The following is a 20,576-nucleotide window of genomic DNA, read 5'->3' on the forward strand; positions in this document are numbered from 1 at the left end:
GGGGTGGGCCAGTGCGGTCCAGGTCCAATGGGCGTCGCAGGTCCGGGTCTGGCGCCTCCGATCTTCTTACGATGTCATCATCCTCCTTGCTTCGTGTTGCAGCTCCTGTGCAGGCATACTGATTTGCCCTGTTGAGGGCAGAGTAAAGTACTGCAGTGCACAGGCGCTGGGCCTCTCTGAACTTTCCCGGCGCCTGCGCACTGCAGTACTTTGCTCTGCCCTCAACAGGGCAGAGAATTACGCCTGCACAGGAGTTACGACAGTAGCAAGGAAGAGGACGACATCGTATGAAGATGGGAGGCCCCAGACCTATGACACCCATCGGACCCGGACCGCACTGGACTGCTCCTGGGTGAGTATAATATAACTTGTTTTTCTTATCTTTCAGGTTATATCGGGGGCTTATCTACAGCATTACAGAATGCTGTAGATTAGCCCCTAATGGCAGTGGCCGCAGTTTATAGCGGCAAAATGAGGTGACAGATTCCCTTTAAAAACTCATTTACATTTCATTGCTTTCTTGCCTAGTGGAAGTTTTGTTAGCTTCCAAGTTTGAAGTTGATGACGTGACTTTATTTCCTCATTAGCAGCATGAATCTACCTCAGTTTTTCTCGGACAGGTAGTTGTTACGTTTCATCCCTTAACGGCAGCTCTGACTCAGGTAGTGAATTGACAAAGTAGGATAGACGCTTTGTTGGTATACCCTTGTTTGATTTCGATGATCTCCTGACTTCAGGTTCACCAGATTTTTCTTTTGCTTCTTCAGTGGTTGAAGAACCTAACCAAACTTCTGCATCCTTTTCCGTGTTATTTTTAAATTGTGACAGAGATTGCGATTGCTTCAGCTGGACTACTGGTATAATGTCACGAAACTTGAGTGATATGAAGATCTCATCAATCGCTACATTTCCGTTTATTGCAACCTTGTTCATTTCTGGGTGCAGGATTCTACAGTTATGCTCAAAAGTTTACATACCCTGGCAGAATTTTTGCTTTCTTGGCCTTTTTTCAGAGAATATGAATGGTAACACCAAAACTTTTCTCCACTCATGGATAGTGGTTGGGTGAAACCATTTATTGTCAAACTACTGTATTTTCTCTTTTTAAATCTTAATGTTAACTCAAAACATCTAAATGACCCTGATCAAAAGTTTACATACCCTGGTGATTTTGGACTGGTAACATGCACAGAAGTTGACACAAATGGGTTTGAATGGCTACTAAAGGTAACATCCTCATCTGTCACCTGTTTGCTTATAATCAGTGTGTATGCATAAAAGCTGAATGAGTTTCTGGGATCCAGACAGTCACTTGCATCTTTCATCCAGCCACTGCTGTTTCTGGATTGTGAGTCATGGGGAAAGCATAAGAATTGTCAACGGATCTATGGGCAAAGGTAGTTGAACTGTAGAAAACAGAAAAGTGACACAAAAAGATACCCAAGGAATTGATAATGCCAGTCAGCAGCATTCAAACTGTGATTAACAAATGGAAAATCAGGGGCTCTGTGAAAACAAACCTATGGTCAGGTAGACCAACAAAAATGTCGCCCACAACTGCCAGTAAACTTGTTCGGAATGCAAAGAAAAACCCACAAATAACATCAGCTGAAATACAGGACTCTCTGAAAACTAGTGGTGTGGCTGTTTCAAGATGCACAATAAGGAGGCACTTAAAGAAAAATGGTCTGTATTGCCTACAATAATCAAAACAGCACAGTGCCAAACCTCATAACTTCTGGAACAAGGTAATTTGGAGTGATAAGACCAAAATTGAACTTTTTGGCCACAACCATAAATGTGACATTTCGAGAGAGGTCAACAAGGCCTATAATGAAAGGAACACTGCTCAAAAAAATAAAGGGAACACTTAAACCACAGACAATAACTCCAAATAAATCGAGCTTCTGTGAAATCAAACTGTCCACTTAGGAAGCAACACTGTTTGACAATCAATTTCACATGCTGTTGTGCAAATGGAATAGACAACAGATGGAAATTATTGGCAATTATCAAGACACACTCAATAAAGGAGTGGTTCTGCAGGTGAGGACCACAGACCACATCTCAGTACCAATGCTTTCTGGCTGATGTTTTGGTCACTTTTAAATGTTGGTTGTGCTTTCACTCTTGGTAGCATGAGACGGACTCTACAACCCACACAAGTGGCTCAGGTAGTGCAGCTCATCCAGGATAGGACATCAATGTGAGCTGTGGCAAGAAGGTTTGCTGTGTCTGTCAGTGTAGTGTCTAGAGGCTGGAGGCTCTACCAGGAGACAGGCCAGTATACCAGGAGACGTGGAGGGGGCCGTAGAAGGGCAACAACCCAGTAGCAGGACCGCTACCTCAGCCTTTGTGCAAGGAGGAACAGGAAGAGCACTGCCAGAGCCCTTCAAAATCATCTCCAGCAGGCCACAAATGTGCATGTGTCTGCACAAACGGTTAGAAACCGACTCCATGAGGATGGTCAGAGTGCCCGACGTCCACAGATGCGGGTTGTGCTCACAGCCCAACACCGTGCAGGACACTTGGCATTTGCGACAGAACACCAGGATTGGAAAATTTGCCACTGGCGCCCTGTGCTCTTCACAGATTAAAGCAGGTTCACACTGAGCACGTGACAGTCGTGACAGAGTCTGGAGACAAAGTGGAGAGCGATCTGCTGCCTGCAACATCCTTCAGCATGACCGGTTTGGCAGTGGGTCAGTAATGGTGTGGGGTGGCATTTCTTTGGAGGGCCGCACAGCCCTCCATGTGCTCGCCATAGGTAGCCTGACTGCCATTAGGTACCAAGATGAGATCCTCAGACCCCTTGTGAGATCATATGCTGGTGCGGTTGGCCCTGGGTTCCTCCTAATGCAGGACAATGCCAGACCTCATGTGGCTGGAGTGTGTCAGCAGTTCCTGCAAGATGAAGGTATTGAAGCTATGGACTGGCCTGCCCGTTCCCCAGACCTGAATCAGATTGAACACATCTGGGATATCATGTCTCGCACCATCCACCAACATCACATTGCACCACAGACTGTCCAGGAGTTGGTGGATTGCTTTAGTCCAGGTCTGGGAGGAGATCCCTCAGGAGACCATCCACCGCCTTATCAGGAGCATGCCCAGGCGTAGGGATATCATACAGGCACGTGGAGGCCACACACACTACTGAGCATCATTTCCTTGTCTTGAGGCATTTCCACTGAAGTTGGATCAGCCTGTAACTTCATTTTCCACTTTGATTTTGAGCATCATTCCAACTTCAGACCTCTGTGGGATATTAGTTGTGATTTACGTTGATAATTTTTAGGTTTTATTGTTCTCAACACTTTCCATTATGCAATGAATAAAGATATACAACTGGAATATTTCATTCAGTGATATCTAGGATGTGGGATTTTAGTGTTCCCTTTATTTTTTTGAGCAGTGTATGTATATACATATACAGTGGGTACGGAAAGTATTCAGACCCCTTTAAATTTTTCACTCTGTTTCATTGCATCCATTTGGTAAATGCAAAAAAGTAAATTCTTTTTTTTCATTAACCCCTTTCTAACCTCGGACAGGATAGTACGTCCGAGGTCAGAAGCCCCGCTCACCGCCGGAGCCCGCATCAAAGCCGGGACATGTCAGCTGTTTTGAACAGCTGACATGTGCCTATAATAGGCGTGGGCAGAATCGCGATCCACCCGCACCTATTAACTAGTTAAATGCCGCTGTCAAATGCAGACAGCGGCATTTAACCGGCGCTTCCGGCCAGGCGGCCGGAAATGAGCGCATCGCCGACCCCCGTCACATGATCGGAGGTCGGCGATGCTTCTACATTGTAACCCGAGAGGTCCTTGAGACCTCTATGGTTACTGATCCACGGTAGCTGTGAGCGCCACCCTGTGGCCGGCGCTCACAGCACACCTGCATTTCTGCTGCATAGCATCGACCTGATGATCGCTGCTATGTAGCAGAGCCGATCGCGTTGTGCCAGCTTCTAGCCTCCCTTGGAGACTATTGAAGCATGGCAAAAGTAAAAAAAAAAAGTAAAAAAAAATGTGAAAAAAAAAAAAAAAATATAAAAGTTTGAATCACCCCCCTTTCGCCCCAATCAAAATAAATCAATTAAAAAAAATCAAACCTACACATATTTGGTATTGCCGCATTCAGAATCGCCCGATCTATCAATAAAAAAAGCATTAACCTGACCGCTAAACGGCGTAGCGAGAAAAAAATTTGAAACGCCAGAATTACGTTATTTTGATCGCCACGACATTGCATTAAAATGCAATAACGGGCGATCAAAAGAACGTATCTGCACTGAAATGGAATAATTAAAAACGCCAACTCAGCACGCAAAAAATAAGCCCTCAACCGACCCCAGATCATGAAAAATGGAGACGCTACGAGTATCGGAAAATGGCGCAATTTTTTTTTTTTTTTAGCAAAGTTTGGAATTTTTTTTTCACCACTTAGTTAAAAAATAACCTAGTCATGTTAGGTGTCTATGAACTCGTAGTGACCTGGAGAATCATAATGCCAGGTCAGTTTTAGCATTTAGTGAACCTAGCAAAAAAGCCAAACAAAAAAACAAGTGTGGGACTGCACTTTTTTTGCAATTTCACCGCACTTGGAATTTTTTTCCCATTTTCTAGTACACGACATGGTAAAACCAATGATGTCGTTCAAAAGTACAACTCGTCCCGCAAAAAAATAAGCCCTCACATGGCCTAATTGACAGAAAAATAAAAAAGTTATGGCTCTGGGAAGGAGGGGAGTGAAAAACGAACACGGAAAAACGGAAAATCCCAAGGTCATGAAGGGGTTAATGTACACTCTGCACCCAATCTTGACTGAAAAAAACAGAAATGTAGAAATTTCTCCATATTTATTAAAAAAGAAAAACTGAAATATCACATGGTCATAAGTATTCAGACCCTTTGCTCAGACACTCATATTTAAGTCACATGCTGTCCATTTCCTTGTGATCCTCCTTGAGATGGTTCTACTCCTTTATTGGAGTCCAGCTTTGTTTAATTAAACTGATAGGAGTTGATTTGGAAAGGCACACACCTGTCTATATAAGACCTCACAGCTCACAGTGCATGTCAGACCAAATGGGAATCATGAGGTCAAAGGAACTTGCCAAGGAGCTCAGATACAGATGCAGTACTCAAGGTTCCTAAGAGCACAGTGGCCTCCATAATCCTTAAATGGAAGAAGTTTGGGACCACCAGAAGTCTTCCTAGACCTGGTCGTTCAGCCAAACTGAACAATCGTCGGAGAATAGCCTTGGTGAGAGAGGTAAAGGAAAACCCCAAGATCACTGTGGCTGAGCTCCAGAGATGCAGTAGGGTGATGGGAGAAAGTTCCACAACGTCAACTATCACTGCAGCCCTCCACCAGTCGGGCCTTTATGGCAGAGTGGCCTGACGGAAGCCTCTCCTCAGTGCAAGACATATGAAAGCCCGCACAGACTTTGCTAAAAAACACATGAAGGACTCCCAGACTATGACAAATAAGATTCTCTGGTCTGATGAGACAAAGATATACCTTTTTGGTGATAATTCTAAGCGGTATGTGTGGAGAAAACCAGGCACTGCTCAACACCTGCCCAATACAATTCCAATAGTGAAACGTGGTAGCAGCATCATGCTATGGGGGTGTTTTTCAGCTGCAGGACAACTGGTGGTTGTCATTGAAGGAAACATGAATGTGGCCAAGTACAGAGATATCCTGGATCAAAACCTCTTCCAGAGTGCTCTGGACCTCAGACTTGGGCGAAGGTTCACCTTCCAACAAGACCATGACCCTAAGCATACAGCTAAAATAACAAAGCAGTGGCTTCAGAATAACTCTGTGACCATTCTTGACTGGCCCAGCTAAGCCCTGACCTAAACCCAATTGAGCATCTCTGGAGAGACCTGAAAATGGCTGTCCACCAACGTTCACCATCCAACCTGACGGAACTGGAGAGGATCTGCAAGGAAGAATGTCAGAGGATCCCCAAATCCAGGTGTGAAAAACTTGTTGCATCATTTCCAAGAAGACTCATGGCTGTACTAGCTCAAAAGGGTGCTTCTACTCAATACTGAGCCAAGGGTCTGAATACTTATGACCATGTGATATTTCAGTTTTTCTTTTTTAATAAATATGGAAAAATTTCTACATTTCTGTTTTTTTTTTCAGTCAAGATGTGGTGTAGAGTGTACATTAATGAGAAAAAAATGAACTTTTTTGAATTTCCCTAATGGCTGCAATGAAACAAAGAGTGAATAATTTAAAGGGGTCTGAATAATTTCTGTACCCCCTGTATACCGTATATCTGTAGCTTTGTCGCCATAACAATAGGGGGAGGGCAGACACTTTTCTTGCACAGGAGCCCCAATATGTCAGTGTCCACCCCTGACTGGCATTATATTACTATCGCTGGAGACAGAAAGTCATGCACTGTTAAACAGCGGTAAATAGTAGTTGTTAGAATATATATAATAATAAACATTATTCCAACATGGACCAAAGTCAGGAACTCAAAGTGCCATCAATCCCCTGCCGCCCCCAGTGATATCACCATGCCCTGCAGCCTGTGCGAGTCTGTGCAGCGCAGACATAAAGAGGAGGCAGGTACAATGTATATCTGATTCATTTGACAGGCTCAAGAACTGTTTTAGTAACTAAGCAGAAAAATATACGTTTCTGCAATCTGGCATTATAAGTAGACAAATCAATTAAAGGGGTTGTCTAATCTTTCTAAAGAAGTGCAAAAAGACAGTACAAAGCAAATGGCTCAGAAGTAGGACTGGTGTTACGTTCCCTGGTGAAAGTATTCCCTTTAGTCTGGGTGAGAAAATGTAACATCGTTCCTACTCCCGATGTGGGGGTGGCATAATGTTCTGTAGCCCGACCCTTCTAGCCTTCAGTCCAGGTGCACTAACATCTCGGCGTTACAGTAATTTGGAGGTGGAACCAGTGATGCTGCTGGAGCGCCCCCAGGCGCAGGGCAGTGGGGTACTCGGTACTGGGTCCCTCTGTCTCGGTTCTGGAGATGTCACGGTGGCCCGACCCGGTCCGTGGCCCTGCTAAGGGGCGCCCAATTAAAGGGTGATAGTTTGTCAAGTGTTCATGACGCCACCTGTGGTGTTCGGTCAGGATGACCGACGCTGCTTAGGGGTCCGCTGGGGTGATGTTATGGCAGCTAGATGGAATACCTTCCCACAGGTGAAGTATGTCCCCAGGGCTTCCCAGTAAGGTAGATGATGATGGTATAGGTCGCAGTAAATAACGAGGACACAGGGTTGCAGTCTCTTTACCTTTTACTGTAGACTTCAGCGTCCACAATCCAGAGCACTGCTAACAGGGCTGGCTGAATCCGGCCGGTCCGAAGGCACATACAGAGTTCCCTTTACAGGTGGAAATCAGTAGCCTTCCTACTTGCGCCTGTGTGTTGTAGTACCTCCCTGCTGAGCACCACGGGATAGTCCTCACAACTGTTGTGTATGTTTCTGATATTCTCTCTCTCCGTCCCCCAGATGGTATGGATAGGACGACCCGTATGACGGGGTAGGCCTGGAGCTATTTTATAGGGACCCTAGAGACGCCCCTCTCCCACAATTTGCCTCTGTTGTCTTCATTAGGTTAAAGGTTGGGCAGCCAACTTGGAATTAACTGTCCTGCCGTAGTTTGAAGTAATGCGTAGAGCCTATTACTCCCTCGGTGTTCCTGCCACTGGCTACGCACCTCAGAAGGATGTTGCCGATCTTAAGGCAGAACTCCTCCCAGTATTATCTCCTTGTGCTTTGATCTCGTTTCTCACTTCTCCACAATATACTCCGCTTCTTGTCCTTTCTTAGGATGCTGCTGCAATGGGGTGCAGGCGCAGCTCTATAACGCTCTATCTCTTGCTAAGTCTCTGCCAGGATCCCACTCCTGACAGGGACCTCTGTCTGCAGCTCAGATGTTCCTTCTCCTCCTGTCTGCCTGACAGGTCTTTCCTGGGTCTCACCCAGCAGCTTTCTTCCACTAACTTCCTATCCAACCCCCAGTTTTACCCGAGTGTGAGGAGTGGCCTAATAGATAGAACCTTTTGCTCCCCCTGGTGGCCGGAGTGTGAAGTGTAGTGTGTGACTGTGATACCTGGTCAGGTGAACTCCTTTAGTGCCATCAGACGTACCATCACTCCCCCTGGTGGAAGAGCGACAATACAGCAACGACCAGGACTCTGGCGTGCTGCACTCCCCCCCCCCTCATTAAATCCAGTACTCCTGGACTGGGAAAAGAAGAACAACAATACATGTTAGCAAAAGACATACAACATTTTTGGAATGCTGTAAACAATTAAATATAACAGTGCTTCCCTTTATGGGAGGTGAGAACACTTGAACGTTGCAAACAAAAACATATTTACATTGTGCTTAAGATTTTAAATAACACTTATTAATTAACTAACTATAAATAACTGTTATTACCCATACGGGTATGCTATCTATTATCTACTAAGTGCAAACTTTTCCTTTAAGGGCGTGTACCCACTAAAGGATGCTATAAAACTCACAAGTGCAAATTAACATTTTCTTTATTTTTCTCTTTTAGTTCCACGTATGCAGGACTATCTGTCTACCCCTCCGGGCTTACTGCATTCTTCCTTTAGTCTAATTCTATGAAACCTAGCAATTACTTTAACTTCAATTATATTTAAAGAACATTATCAACACTTCTATTCCTTATCACTATCTTTACTAACTACATACTATCACTATATAAAACATTATTACTATCTAGCTATTTAAGACAACATTATCATGTTTTAAGCTAAGTGCAACAATTGAACATTCCCTTTAAGGGGAAACCAAGTCTCTTTTGAGGTAGTGCAAACTATCAAGTTGCAAGTCTGTGTAAAGCAAGAACTTCCGCGCTGTAATCAGGAGCAGTCTCTTCAAAAAGCTCTTCTTTTTATAAAACCAGTAGGGAGCACCTTTAAGAAGGTGCAAACTATGTACAGGCAGTTTGTAATCATGCGCAGTTCACGATTCAAATGTTCTTTGGCAAAACAGTGATTAACTTCTGTGCAAAACTAGAAACAATAGGGATCCCGGGTCAACAAAGGGATCCCCTTAACCCCTTCCTGACATCAGACGTACTATCCCGTCGAGGTGGGGTGGGCCCGTATGACCGCCGACGGGATAGTACGTCATCATCGATCAGCGGCGCTCACGGGGGGAGCGCGGCCGATCGCGGCCGGGTGTCAGCTGCATATCGCAGCTGACATCCGGCACTATGTGCCAGGAGCGGTCACGGACCGCCCCCGGCACATTAACCCCCGGCACACCGCGATCAAACATGATCGCAGTGTACCGGCGGTATAGGGAAGCATCGCGCAGGGAGGGGGCTCCCTGCGGGCTTCCCTGAGACCCCCGGAGCAACGCGATGTGATCGCGTTGCTCTGAGGGTCTCCTACCTCCCTCCTCGCCGCAGGTCCCGGATCCAATATGGCCGCGGCATCCGGGTCCTGCAGGGAGGGAGGTGGCTTACCGAGTGTCTGCTCAGAGCAGACACTTCGTAAGCCTGCAGCCCTGCACAGCAGATCGTCGATCTGGCAGAGTGCTGTGCACACTGCCAGATCAATGATCTGTGATGTCCCCCCCTGGGACAAAGTAAAAAAGTAAAAAAAAAAATTTTCCACATGTGTAAAAAAAAAAAAAAAAAATTCCTAAATAAATAATGATAAAAAAAAATATATTATTCCCATAAATACATTTCTTTATCTAAATAAAAAAAACAAAACAATAAAAGTACACATATTTAGTATCGCCGCGTCCATAACGACCCAACCTATAAAACTGCCCCACTAGTTAACCCCTTCAGTAAACACCGTAAGAAAAAAAAAAAAAAAACGAGGCAAAAAACAACGCTTTATTACCATACCGCCGAACAAAAAGTGGAATAACACGCGATCAAAAAGACTGATATAAATAACCATGGCACCGCTGAAAACGTCATCTTGTCCCGCAAAAAACAAGCCGCCATACAGCATCATCAGCAAAAAAATAAAAAAGTTATAGTCCTGAGAATAAAGCGATACCAAAATAATTATTTTTTCTATATTTTAGTTTTTATCGTATAAAAGCGCCAAAACATAAAAAAATTATATAAATGAGATATCGCTGTAATCGTACTGACCCGACGAATAAAACTGCTTTATCAATTTTACCAAACGCGGAACGGTATAAACGCCTCTCCCAAAAGAAATTCATGAATAGCAGGTTTTTGGTCATTCTGCCTCACAAAAATCGGAATAAAAAGCGATCAAAAATGGTCACGTGTCCGAAAATGTTACCAATAAAACGTCAACTCGTCCCGCAAAAAACAAGACCTCACATGACTCTGTGGAGCAAAATGTGGAAAAATTATAGGTCTCAAAATGTGGAGACGCAAAAACTTTTTTGCTATAAAAAGCGTCGCTGGTTTCACACTTGCGTTTTTGTCTGCAGCGTTTTTTGCACAAAAAAACGCATGCGTTTTTTCCCTATATTTAACATTGAAAACGCATGCGGTTTTTTTGTACGCGTTTGGTCGCGTTTTCAAACGCATGCGGTTTTTTTCTGCATGCGTTCATTTTCAGAAATACAACCTGCAGTATTTTCTTGCGTTTTTAAGCACATGCGTTTGTTTGCGTTAAAAACGCATGCATTTTTATCGAAAAAAAAACAGAAAACACACTGAAAAGCCACCCACCACCATCAAGGTGATAAAGGGATCCAAACCCTAACCCTAACTCTACCCCTAACCTCACCCCTAACCGTTTAATGAACATTTTCTGACAGTCATAGTGCCACGTATTTCAGTGCCACGTATTTCAGTGCCACGTATTTCAGTGCCACGTATTTCAGTGCCACGTATTTCAGTGCCACGTATTTCAGTGCCACGTATCACGTATTTCAGTGCCACGTGTTTCAGTGCCACGTATTTCAGTGCCACGTATCACGTATTTCAGTGCCACGTATTTCAGTGCCACGTATTTCAGTGCCACGTGTTTCAGTGCCACGTATTTAAGTGCCACGTATCACATATTTAAGTGCCACGTATTTAAGTGCCACGTATTTCAGTGCCACGTATTTCAGTGCCACGTATTTCAGTGCCACGTATTTCAGTGCCACGTATCACATATTTCAGTGCCACGTATTTCAGTGCCACGTATCACGTATTTCAGTGCCACGTGTTTCAGTGCCACGTATTTAAGTGCCACGTATCACGTATTTCAGTGCCACGTATTTCAGTGCCACGTATTTCAGTGCCACGTATTTCAGTGCCACGTATTTCAGTGCCACGTATTTCAGTCACGTTTAGGGTTAGGGTTAGGGGTAGGGTTAGGGTTAGGGTTGGAGGTAAAGTTAGGGTTAGGGTTTGGATTACATTTACGTTTGGATTAGGGTTGGGATTAGAATTATGGGTGTGTCAGGGCTAGGGGTGTGGTTAGGGTTACCGTTGGGATTAGGGTTAGGGGTGTGTTTGGGTTAGGGTTTCAGGTAGAATTGGGAAGTTTCCACTGTCCAGGCACATCAGGGGCTCTCCAAGCGCGACATGGCGTCCAATCTCAATTCCAGCCAATTCTGCGTTGAAAAAGTAAAACAGTGCTCCTTCCCTTCCGAGCTCTCCCGTGCGCCCAAAAAGGGGTTTACCCCAACATATGTGTTATCAGCGTACTCGGGACAAATTGAACAACAACTTCTGGGGTCCAAGTTCTCTTGTTATCCTTAGGAAAATAAAAATTTGGGGGGCTAAAAATCATTTTTGTGGGAAAAAAAAGATGTTTTATTTTCACGGCTCTGCGTTATAAACTGTAGTGAAACACTTGGGGGTTCAAAGTTCTCACAACACATCTAGATAAGTTCCTTGGGAGGTCTAGTTTCCAATATGGGGTCACTTGTGGGGGGTTTGTACTGTTTGGGTACATCAGGGGCTCTGCAAATGCAACGTGACGCCTGCAGACCAATCCATTTAAGGCTGCATTCCAAATGGCGCTCCTTCCCTTCCGAGCTCTGTCATGCACCCAAACAGTGGTTCCCCCCCACATATGGGGTATCAGCGTACTCAGGACAAATTGGACAACAACTTTTGGGGTCTAATTTATCCTGTTACCCTTGTGAAAATACAAAACTGGGGGCTAAAAAATCATTTTTGTGAAAAAAAAAGAATTTTTATTTTCACGGCTTTGCGCTATAAACTTTAGTGAAACACTTGGGGGTTCAAAGTTCTCAAAACACATCTAGATAAGTTCCTTTGGAGGTCTAGTTTCCAATATGGGGTCACTTGTGGGGGGTTTGTACTGTTTGGGTACATCAGGGGCTCTGCAAATGCAACGTGACGGCTGCTGACCAATCCATTTAAGTCTGCATTCCAAATGGCGCTCCTTCCCTTCCGAGCTCTGTCATGCGCCCAAACAGTGGTTCCCCCCCACATATGGGGTATCAGCGTACTCAGGACAAATTGGAAAACAAATTTTGGGGTCCAATTTATTCTGTTACCCTTGTAAAAATACAAAGCTGGGTGCTAAAAAATCATTTTTGAGAAAAAAAATAAAAATTATTTTCACGGCTCTGCGTTATAATCTGTAGTGAAACACTTGGGGGTTCAAAGCTCTCAAAACACATCTAGATAAGTTCCTTAGGGGGTCTACTTTCCAAAATGGTGTCACTTTTAGGGAGTTTCAATGTTTAGGCACATCAGGGGCTCTCCAAACGCAACATGGCGTCCCATCTCAATTCCAGTCAATTTTGCATTGAAAAGTCAAATGGCGCTCCTTCCCTTCCAAGCTCTGCCATGCGCCCAAACAATGGTTTACACCCACATATGGGGTATCAGCGTACTCAGGACAAATTGGCCAACATTTTTTGGGGTCTAATTTCTTCTCTTACCCTTGGGAAAATAAAAAATTGGGGGCGAAAAGATCATTTTTGTGAAAAAATATGATTTTTTATTTTTACGGCTCTGCATTATAAACTTCTGTGAAGCACTTGGTGGGTCAAAGTGCTCACCACACATCTAGATAAGTTCCTTTGGGGGTCTACTTTCCAAAATGGTGTCACTTGTAGGGAGTTTCAATGTTTAGGCACATCAGGGGCTCTCCAAACGCAACATGGCGTCCCATCTCAATTCCAGTCAATTTTGCATTGAAAAGTCAAATGGCGCTCCTTCCCTTCCAAGCTCTGCCATGCGCCCAAACAATGGTTTACACCCACATATGGGGTATCAGCATACTCAGGACAAATTGGCCAACATTTTTTGGGGTCCAATTTCTTCTCTTACCCTTGGGAAAATAAAAAATTGGGGGCGAAAAGATCATTTTTGTGAAAAAATATGATTTTTTATTTTTACGGCTCTGCATTATAAACTTCTGTGAAGCACTTGGTGGGTCAAAGTGCTCACCACACATCAAGATAAGTTCCTTAGGGGGTCTACTTTCCAAAATGGTGTCACTTGTAGGGGGTTTCAGTGTTTAGGCACATCAGGGGCTCTCCAAACGCAACATGGCGTCCCATCTCAATTCCAGTCAATTTTGCATTGAAAAGTCAAATGGCGCTCCTTCCCTTCCAAGCTCTGCCATGCGCCCAAACAATGGTTTACACCCACATATGGGGTATCATCGTACTCAGGACAAATTGCACAACATTTTTTGGGGTCCAATTTCTTCTCTTACCCTTGGGAAAATAAAAAATTGGGGGCGAAAAGATCATTTTTGTGAAAAAATATGATTTTTTATTTTTACGGCTCTGCATTATAAACTTCTGTGAAGCACTTGGTGGGTCAAAGTGCTCACCACACATCAAGATAAGTTCCTTAGGGGGTCTACTTTCCAAAATGGTGTCACTTGTAGGGGGTTTCAGTGTTTAGGCACATCAGGGGCTCTCCAAACGCAACATGGCGTCCCATCTCAATTCCAGTCAATTTTGCATTGAAAAGTCAAATGGCGCTCCTTTCCTTCCGAGCTCTGCCATACGCCCAAACAGTGGTTTACCCCCACATATGGGGTATCAGCGTACTCAGGACAAATTGTACAACAACTTTGGGGGTCCATTTTCTCCTGTTACCCTTGGTAAAATAAAACAAATTGGAGCTGAAATAAATTTTGTGTGAAAAAAAGTTAAATGTTCATTTTTATTTAAACATTCCAAAAATTCCTGTGAAACACCTGAAGGGTTAATAAACTTCTTGAATGTGGTTTTGAGCACCTTGAGGGGTGCAGTTTTTAGAATGGTGTCACACTTGAGTATTTTCTATCATATAGACCCCTCAAAATGACTTCAAATGAGATGTGGTCCCTAAAAAAAAATGGTGTTGTAAAAATGAGAAATTGCTGGTCAACTTTTAACCCTTATAACTCCGTCACAAAAAAAAATTTTGGTTCCAAAATTGTACTGATGTAAAGTAGACATGTGGGAAATGTTACTTATTAAGTATTTTGCGTGACATATGTCTGTGATTTAAGGGCATAAAAATTCAAAGTTGGAAAATTGCAAAATTTTCAAAATTTTCGCCAAATTTCCATTTTTTTCACAAATAAACGCAAGTTATATCGAATAAATTTTACCACTAACATGAAGTACAATATGTCACGAGAAAACAATGTCAGAATCGCCAAGATCCGTCAAAGCGTTCCAGAGTTATAGCCTCATAAAGGGACAGTGGTCAGAATTGTAAAAATTGGCCCGGTCATTAACGTGCAAACCACCCTTGGGGGTGAAGGGGTTAAGAATTAACCTTAAACGGGTTTAGCAGCAAAACAGAAAAACAAACAGTTAACTATTTACAATCTTCGGTTCTCCGAGGTTTATTGGAGTTCAGGGGGTAGCAGTGGTCGAGGGAACCCTCCTGGGTACCGGCGACTACCAGGTGCCACATAGGGAGCCCCTTCGCTCCAGATTGGGTTCTGAGTACCCACTGTCCTTTGCTCCGGGACAGCTGGAACACCGGCAATCATTGGGGTCAGTTCTTTGGTCACAACGGTCGTAGAAGTGGTGACCATGCACGTTGTAGTGCGGCTGATAGTGCACGTCAGGGTAACGGTCGTGGTTTTGGTAACAGCGGGGGCACCGCTGCCACAGGAGACAGTTTGACCGGCCTCTTCATGGGGGGCGTTATGGTGTTTTCCTTCTTATGCACGTTCAAAGCAAACCAGCCCTTCTCCCCAAAGTGCCTAGTGTAGGTGACTACGTCTCCCGGGTAGAGATCTCGGTCAGGGTGGCCCTCCCGCAGATGTGATTCCATGTCCCTCCGATTCACGAAGACTTCAGCATACAGGCCCTGCTCTTTAATGAAGCCCCATCCTCCCTGGAGCTTGAAGGCTACAATCGTGCCCTGCCTGCGCGGGGCCTGGTGAGCAGTACGGTCCTTACGGGCCTGGGCTTTCACCGCTAGGTCACGTCGGTCATGGGCCTGGTAATCTTCCCAGCTAAGGGCTTCCACCATCTCCCCTTCATGCGACTTCACCCCGGGGAACCCCATGAAGTCTGACCAAGGGTTCACCCAGCGGTACACAGTCCGCTCTGCGTAGACTTCACCCGGCAAGGTGGTTGGTGAAATCGGGGCCTTTAGGAACTGCTCCATACCCGTGGCCTGGTCCCAGGGTTCAAGGCGCTGGAATCTATGGGTCCCGCGGGGAGGCGGCGCTGCGACAGGACCTATCAACAAGTACTCCGTCGCAGGGGCAGGGGCGGCGTGCTTACCGGCCGGAGTGGCGTCCTGTAGGTCGGCTGGTGGCGACATCCGCGGTGGGGTTGGCAGCAACTCTGGCGGCGGTGCAGGAAGCGATGTCGGTGGTGAAAGGTCTTCCGTAGGCGCCACCTGGTACGGGGCCTTGGTCTTCACCTGCAGCTGCAGGAGCTGATATATCAGCTCCTCTATCCCAATCTGCAGGGAGTCAGCATCGGCGGTGAAGGCTTGGCTGCGGTGCCCTTCCGGGTAGCTGGGGGAGTCCTCTGCTCCGACCCCACGCTCTGGTCCTGGGTGGCTGGCCATGGCGTCCTCCACGTGGCTGACTTCTTCCTGGCCCTTTTCCTGCTCTCTCCTTCGTGGGCGGTTCCGTTTTCGTTGTCTCCGCCCGCCATTGAGGATCAGGAGGCGGATCTCGGCTGCTGACAGACACGTCCTCAAGGTACAGAAATATTTAGACTGGGCGGCCATTGTTCTTCGCGCTTCTCAGTTTGTTCACGCCCACAACTCCACGCCCTTCTTCTCCTGCGCTCCTTGTGGCGCTGTAATGGCGGTGGTTTTGGCGGGAATTTTTGGCGGCAAGTGGCAATACACAGTCTTTTTAAGCAAATCACAGTTCCAATACAGTTCTGACACAGTCCTTAGGCACACATGACCTGATTTTCAGGCTTAAGTAGATCCTGTTCGTGACGCCAAAGTTTGGAGTGCCCCCAGGTGCAGGGCAGTGGGGTACTCGTTACCGGGTCCCTCTGTCTCGGTTCTGGGGATGTCACGGTGGCCCGACCCGGTCCGTGGCCCTGCTAAGGGGTGCCCAATTAAAGGGTGATAGTTTGTCAAGTGTTCGTGACGCCACCTGTGGTGTTCGGTCAGGGTGACCGACGCTGCTTAGGGGTCCGCTGGGGTGATGTAATGGCAGCTAGATGGAATACCTTCCCACAGGTGAAGTATGTCCCCAGGGCTTCCCAGTAAGGTAGATGATGATGGTATAGGTCACAGTAAATAACGAGGACACAGGGTTGCAGTCTCTTTACCTTTTACTGTAGACTTCAGCGTCCACAATCCAGAGCACTGCTAACAGGGCTGGCTGAATCCGGCCGGTCCGAAGGCACATACAGAGTTCCCTTTACAGGTGGAAATCAGTAGTCTTCCTGCTTGTGCCTGTGTGTTGTAGTACCTCCCTGCTGAGCACCACGGGATAGTCCTCACAACTGTTGTGTATGTTTCTGATATTCTCTCTCTCCGTCCCCCAGATGGTATGGATAGGACGACCCGTATGATGGGGTAGGCCTAGAGCTATTTTATAGGGACCCTAGAGATGCCCCTCTCCCACAATTTGCTTCTGTTGTCTTCATTAGGTTAAAGGTTGGGCAGCCAACTTGGAATTAACTGTCCTGCCGTAGTTTGAAGTAATGCGTAGAGCCTATTACTCCCTCGGTGTTCCGGCCACCGGCTATGCGCCTCAGAAGGATGTTGCCGATCTTAAGGCAGAACTCCTCCCGGTATTATCTCCTTGTGCTTTGATCTCGTTTCTCACTTCTCCACAATATACTCCGCTTCTTGTCCTTTCTTAGGATGCTGCCACAATGGGGTGCAGGCGCAACTCCGTAACGCTCTATCTCTTGCTAAGTCTCTGCCAGGATCCCACCCCTGACAGGGACCTCTGTCTGCAACTCAGATGTTCCTCCTTCTCCTCCTGTCTGCCTGACAGGTCTTTCCTGGGTCTCACCCAGCAGCTTTCTCCCACTAACTTCCTATCCAACCCCCAGTTTTACCCGAGTGTGAGGAGTGGCCTAATAGATAGAACCTTTTGCTCCCCCTGGTGGCTGGAGTGTGAAGTGTAGTGTGTGACTGTGATACCTGGTCAGGTGAACTCCTTTAGTGCCATCAGACGTACCATCACTCCCCCTGGTGGAAGAGCGACAATACTGCAACGACCAGGACTCTGGGGCCCAATAGCAGTTTTTCAATGTTGCTTGTGCTACTATGAGCAGTCTGCATGTCTTAAATGTGTTACCATGGTCTGCAGTTTCTCCCATCGAGCATATCCGGTACGTCATTTTTTGGCTGACACAAAGGAAGCTGCCTGTAGCGGACCTTGATGATTTGGCAAAGTGCATTCAGTGCAGCAGAACATTCCTCAGGCGACCATTAATAACCTCATTGATAGCAGCCAAGGCTGTAAGTGCGGGGATTTCTGCATGTGGCGCTTATACTCCATATGGATGAATTGGGATATTTTGAAAATGTTTTTTCTCTATATTTTCATCATTAGCAGATCATTACCTTTCCTATCCATTCTGTGATTTCCATAATTCTCCGATTAATCCTTCTTGGTGTTGAGATTTCAGTGTTACGGAGTCTATAAACAGTTATGTGCAAAATAATACCAGTCTAACAACACTACTGTGTTAAATTACTGTTTTTACCATTAGGGGGTCATGCAACATGGGAAAAAAATGATGACTAGGTGTAGGCGGGTAATGGGCAACCAACAGAATCAACAGTCATGGAATGCATACTACTAACTGGGTGTAATTAAATCTTTTACTGAAAAAAGATGTTCTAATTAATAGTGTGGAGTTCAATTAGTGAGGTCATTGATTCTATGAAGAAACAGGTGTCAATTATTGCCTTTATTTAAAGAAAAAGGGCAACAAATGTTGTACCTGCTGGTTTTAGCCCTTGCTCAGTGAGTAAAATGGATCGTTCCATGCATTGTACCAAAGAAAGAACACTGATCGAGAAGTTGATTGGAGAGGGAAAGACATATAAAGTAGTGCAGAAAATAACTGGCTGCTCAGCTAAAAAGATTTCCAGTAGTTTAAAATGGAAAACAAAACCAGAAACACGTGGTAGGAAAATAAATACTACCATCTGCATAGATCATAGAATAGCAAGAAAGGCAAAGAAGCATCCAATGATCAAGGGAGATCCAAGAAGATCTTCAGTTACCTGTGAGTCCTGCTATCATCAGAAGATGCCTATGTGAAGATAAACTATTTGTATAAACCAGGGATGGGGAACCTCAGGCCCCAGGGCCATTTACGGCCCTCGATGACCTTTTATCAGGCCCCCGAGCAGATTCTCAGGGACCGCATTCTTGGGCAAGGAGCTGTATTTTGATTACAACCAGCTCATAATTTCTTCTTGCTCTGTTAGCACACACACAGTGTTCACTACTGAACACTGAAGGGCAGGCAATGAAAGATTACGTCCTGAAACCAGTGCCAGAGTCGGGATGTACTTTGTGGGCGGAGTTTGTACGGCCCCCGAAGGATGGTATAAATATCCAAATGGCCCTTGGCAGAAAAAAGATTCCCCACCCCTGGTATAAACACTTGTAAAGTACCATTGCTGAAAAAAAAATGTTAACAGGGTTACAGTTTGCCAAAGAACGCATTGAAATGCCTAAAGAGAAGTTGTCATATATTCTACAGATAAATGAAAGCAGGAATGTTCTTATTGCGTCTAAAGGCTGCAGACAGTTTGTGAGACCACCCATAAACATGGAATGCAAGCCAGAGTACACTGTGAAGACTGTAAAACATGGAGGTGTAAGCATAATGGTTTGGGAATGTTTCTTATACCATGGAGTTTGGCCCATTTATCGCATACCAGGCACCATGGACCAGTTTTAATATATCAAAATAATTAAAGAGGTCATGTTACCTTATCATGAAGAAGGAATGCTCGTCAAACAGGTGTTTAACCCCTTAGTGACAGAGCCAATTTGCTGCTTAATGACCAAGCCAATCTTTACAATTCTGACCACTGCCACTTTATGTGGTTATAACGCTGGAACGCTTCAACAGATCCCATTGATTCTGAGAAAGTTTTTTTCTGACATATTGGACTTTATGATAGTGGTAAAATTTCTTCGATATGACTTGTATTTATTTATGAAAAAAAGGAAATATGGCGAAAATTTTGAAAATTTAGCAATTTTCATACTTTGACTTTTTATACCCTTAAATCAGAGAGATATATCTCACAAAATACTTAATAAATGTGTACTTTACATCAGCACAATTTTGGAACTAATTTTTTTTGTTAGGAAGTTATAAGGGTTAATAGTTGACTTGAGCGATTTCTCATTTTTACAACAAAATTTTCAAAACCATTTTTTTTTAAGGGACCACATCACATTTGAAGTCACTTTCAGGGGTGTACATGACAGAAAATAGCCAGAAGTGACACCATTGGCACCCCTCAATGTGCTCAAAATCATATTCAAGAAGTTTATTAACCCTTTACGTGCTTCACAGGAACTCCAGCAATGTGGAAGAAAAAAATGAACATTTAACTTTTTTTCACAAATATTTTACTTCAGAACCAATTTTTTTTATTTTCACAAGTGTAAAAAGATAAAATGAACCACAAAATTTGTTGTGCAATTTGTCCTGAGTACACCGATACCCCATATATGGGGGTAAACCACTGTTTATGCGCACGGCAGAGCTCGGAATGCAATTGGCTGGAATTGAGATTGGATGCCATGTCGCGTTTGGAGAGCCCCTGATGTGCCTAGACAGTGAAAATCCCAACAAGTGACACCATTTTGGAAACTAGAACCCCCAAGTGCTTCACAGAAGTTTATAACGTAGAGCTGTGAAAATAAAAAATCATAATTTTTCAACAAAAATGATCTTTTCGCCCCAATATTTTTATTTTCTCAAGGGTAACAGGAGAAATTTGACCCCAAAAGCTGTTGTACAATTTGTGCTGAGTATGCTGATACCCCATATGTGCGGGTAAACCATTGTTTGGGTGCATGGTAGGGTTCAGAAGGGAGGGAGTGCTGTTTGACTTTTTGAACGCAAAATTGGCTGGATTGGTGGCGCCATGTGACGTTTGGAGACCCCCTGATGCACTTAAATACTGGAAACCCCCCAATT

The 20,576-nt window shown here is 44.8% G+C and overlaps 1 protein-coding gene across 2 annotated transcripts in view; it reads right to left on the reverse strand.

Annotated features, from left to right (window-relative positions):
• The window catches only part of RTN1 (reticulon 1), a 481,263-nt gene that overhangs the window by 222,080 nt on the left and 238,607 nt on the right, over positions 1-20,576 (reverse strand). The window lies entirely within an intron of this gene.

Source organism: Ranitomeya variabilis, chromosome 1, assembly GCF_051348905.1.
Source record: "Ranitomeya variabilis isolate aRanVar5 chromosome 1, aRanVar5.hap1, whole genome shotgun sequence".
NCBI lineage: Eukaryota > Metazoa > Chordata > Amphibia > Anura > Dendrobatidae > Ranitomeya > Ranitomeya variabilis.